Raw genomic sequence first — 4,318 nt, 5'->3', positions numbered from 1 at the left:
TTCGTTATCCCTAATCTAGAATTATCCCAACATATAAAATAAGCTTTGGCAGTGACATGAGCTTACTCAGAGCCAACACAACCATTTGGCTGCTCCTGACAAACATGCGAAGGATTCGTCTTCTCACAACTACAACCACACGTGTGATCTATGGAGGAAGAATCTGAAAGTTTCTTCTCTTCTCTCTCTCTCTCTCTCTCTCTCTCTCTCACAGTCAGACACCAATATATTTATGTAAGCAACATATGATTAAGCACAAGATGAACTGAAAAAGACCCTGTGACTAGATCGGCTCTTTGACCTCTGTTCTGCTTCAATTTTGGGGCACCCTTTTCGCTATTGCGGAGTCATGGGGAGCAATAATCCGCATCAGCATCGCATATTCTTCTTCCCCTTCATGGCTCATGGCCACATCTTGCCAACCATAGACATGGCCAAACTCTTCGCATCTAGAGGCCTTGAAGCAACCATCATCACCACCCCACTGAATGCACCGATTTTCGCCCGAACCATCCAGAGAACCCAGAAGCTCGGCACCAAGATCGATGTCAAGACCGTTGAATTCCTGTCCCTAGAGGCTGGATTGCCTCCGGGATGCGAAAATCTCAATTCGGTCCCGTCCCAAGAAATGGCGCTAAAATTCTTTGAGGCCACAGAAATGCTGAAGCAGCCATTGGAGGACCTTCTAACTAAGGACCCTCCTGATTGTCTAGTGGCTGACATGTTCTTTCCATGGGCAACTGATGTGGCTCAGAGGTTAGGAGTCCCTAGGATTGTGTTCCATGGAATGAGCTTCTTTGCGCTATGCGCGACGGAGTGTATCAGGCTTCACGAGCCACACAAGAATGTGCCATCTGATTCAGACCCTTTAGTATACTCAGCCTAACTAGAGCCTGAGTATGCTGATTACTTTAGGAATGTGCTAGGAAGGAGAGCCTGGCACATTGGTCCAGTCTCATTGAGCAATAGGGACATTGAAGACAAGGCTGGGAGAGGAAAGAAGGCCACGATTGATGAACATGAGTGCCTAAAATGGCTCAACTCGAAAGATCCTAATTCAGTTATTTATTTATGTTTCGGGAGCGTGGCAAAATTCTCTCCCAATCAGCTCAGGGAAATTGCGCTGGCGCTTGAGGCCTCAGGACAGCAGTTCATCTGGGTCATCCGAAAAGCTGATGGAGGCAGCATGGATAAGGAGGCAGCATGGAGTGGCTTCCGAGAGGATTCGAGGAGAGTATGAAATTGGAAAGCAAGGGACTGATAATTCGGGAGTGGGCACCTCAGGTGTTGATCCTCGGTCACAAGGTGATCGGGACATTCGTGACGCACTGCAGATGGAACTCGACCCTCGAAGGGATATGCGCGGGGGTGCCAATGGTGACATGGCCGGTCTTCACGGAGCAGTTCTATAATGAGATGCTGGTGACCCAAATGCTGAGAATTGGTGTAGAGGTTGGGGCTCGACAGTGGGTGGGCATAGTTGCGGACAGAGAAATAGTGAACAAGGACAGGATAGAGAGGGCTTTGAGGCAAGTCATGGTGGGAGATGAAGCACAAGCAAAGAGAGACAGAGCCAAGTTACTCGCGGAGAAGGCAAGGCAGGCTATTGAGGACGAAGGGCCCTTGTACTCGGATATGAATGCTTTGATCAAAGAGCTCGCTTCGCACAGCATTGCTCGTGAAGCAAAGAAGTAGTACCTTTCACATGTGTATAGCTATTATGTTTGTTGAATTCCCAGCGTGATTGATGCTCTTTATGTTGACCTACAAGTTTCACGTACTGTGATTCTTTGCAAGTAATCTTTGAAAGCATTATAAGAATGCCCTTAGCTTGTGTTAGGTACACAATCTTAATTTATGAAAGAGTAAAGCAGATAATGTAAACACCATCTTAAGTATGCTTAATGCTCTGTTCTTCCCTTGAAGACAGGATATGTGTGTAAGGGTTTCTCTTGTTGTCAGTCTAAAAGGTTCAGTTAAAAACATTCAAGAACCATTCTTATGTCAAAGTTTGACACCAAAAAATGACCTAGTCTTTTTAATTGACATGATGCCGACTTGAACTAATATAGAGCTCGGTGTGAAACGTAATTTGACTATCGACCAGTTACCAATAGTGGAAACACTTGTCAATGACCATGACTATCTATGACCATAATACAGACGTCACCATACGATGGCGATTGGTCGACGATCACCACTAATTAGATTTGTGTAAGTGTTGAATACAGAGGAAAAGGAGAAAGAAGATAAAGTGAAATGCTAATGGACGATGAGGATACCGTTTGACGGTTAAATCCAATGGCAACTAAAGAGTTGTAACCGCTTATAGATAAGGTTGGCATGCCATCATGGAGCCTAAAGTTGTGGAGATGCAGTTGCAACCATCAATTTTACTATTAATCATACACAGACGATTACACTTTGTAGGGGGCTATATAAAGCCATATTGAATTGTCGTAGCGAAGGATCATCAACACACAACTTATGTATTTTCTCAGTTTCAATTTATCAGTTTCCTGTACTTGTATTTCCTTTTCCATCAGATTTAGTTTTTCTTGATCTTTCTTGCGCAATTTACTTCTTATCCGAATCACCACTGAACCTGATTTAAATAAAATCAATGATCAACTTTTGGTGAGAATCTATTTCGCTGCTCGGGTCAATTCCCCGCGAAACTGAACCTAAGAGGAAAATCCCTTGTGGACTGGGATTACTTTCACCTCAGAAATCAAAGCAATGTTGGAGTTGGCCAATACTTCGGGGACCCTTGTTTCTCACACCGGGTACGTCCACGTGAGCTTAGGGAAACTGAAGTGTTATCTGACGACATGTGACCCCGCATGCGGAATGCGGGGTTCGGGGCAGCGCCCCCAACACGGGTGTCCCGCTGCCCTATTGGCGGGCGGTGGTTCGGGGCACCCCCGACGGGGTTCCGCAAGCCGACGATCGGGCCGACGGGGTCGCCCCCACTCACCTGTGAGTAGGCGGGGCCTCTGGGGCGCGCCCGAAACTTCAACGGGTTTGGGCTGGCCCGTATGGTGCGAGATTAAGAGATTTCGTATAGGTTTAGGTTTTGGGCCCGTTTGGGGCACATATATATTTTGCTCGTTTTTCTGATCATTGTAACAAGTTGAGTGGTCATGTAAACCGAAAACATAGTGAAATCTCTTTGCGGGACGTAGCCCTAATCGAGGTGAACCGGTAAATTCGTGCATCGTCTATTTTCTCTGTTTTTCTGCGTGATCGTTCGTTTCGGTTCTCATACGTCCCTTCAATTGGTATCGAGCCGGAGTTGTTCGAGGAATTAGGGTTTATTCGAGATGTCGGGAGGATCACGAATTGAGATAGAAAAATTCGATGGAACGCGGTTTGATCTGTGGAAGATGAAGATGGAGGATCTTCTCTGTGATCGAGATCTTTGGTCGACAATCGAAACGGAAAGGCCTGTTGCTGCACAACCTGGTCTCGTGATAGGCAAGGAAGCGGTGAAGGAAACGGATTCAACTTCCAAACCGCAGATCCAAAGGAGATTGAAGACTGAATCGGATTGATCGGAGAGCAAAGGGTTTGATTCGCTTTGTCTCGCAGGACTCGATTCGACAAACGTGATGGGGGAACCTACAGCCAGGGACCTATGGCAGAAATTGGAGTCGCTGCATCAAAGTAAGTCGTTGGTTAATAAGCTGTTTTTGAGGAAAAAGCTGTATAATCTTCGGATGCATGAGGGCGACTCGTTTTCTACACATCTGTATAACTTTAACACATTGATTAGTCAACTCGTATCAATCGGTGTTAAGTTCCAGGATGATGATAAGGCAATAACACTGCTCTGTTCACTGCTGGATTCATGAGATAATCTGATTGTGGTGATCGGTGGTGGGGATAAGGAATTATCGTATGAAAGTGTGTGTTCTGCCTTGTTATCGGAGGAGACACGAAGAAAGAGATCGGGAAATTCCGGTAAAGAGGCATTGGCGGCTAGGGGAAGGCGAGCAGAGAAGACTCTAAATCCGAGAGGATCCAGATCCAAATCTCGTGGGCGATCGAAGAGTAGGGAGAGGAGGGTACAGTGCTGGAAATGTCAAGAGTGGGGCCATGTGAAGCGGGATCAAAAACAAGCCACTTTTTAAGAAAGAAGCTGAATCATCCTCGGGTAAAAAGGAGGTCGATGCGGAGAGATATGTATTTGGGTGCTGCGTGTATGGCGCAGTCAGACAAGGATATATGGTTGATTGATACCGGTGCTTCATACCACATGACGCCTCATAGACACTGGTTTTGTGAATATGAGCAATATAATGGTGGGGATGTCATG

At 46.1% G+C, this 4,318-nt stretch overlaps 1 pseudogene; it reads left to right on the top strand.

Moving 5' to 3' along the window:
* Positions 1-264: 264 nt before the first annotated feature.
* Positions 265-1,879, top strand: LOC115693113 (probable UDP-glucosyl transferase 73B6; annotated as a pseudogene).
* Positions 1,880-4,318: the final 2,439 nt, after the last annotated feature.

This window comes from Syzygium oleosum, unplaced genomic scaffold (assembly GCF_021117445.2).
Source record: "Syzygium oleosum isolate NSW1041296 unplaced genomic scaffold, Sole_v2.1 Sole_v2.60, whole genome shotgun sequence".
In the NCBI taxonomy this organism is placed as follows: domain Eukaryota; kingdom Viridiplantae; phylum Streptophyta; class Magnoliopsida; order Myrtales; family Myrtaceae; genus Syzygium; species Syzygium oleosum.
This window is presented reverse-complemented; position numbering and strand designations above follow the sequence as displayed.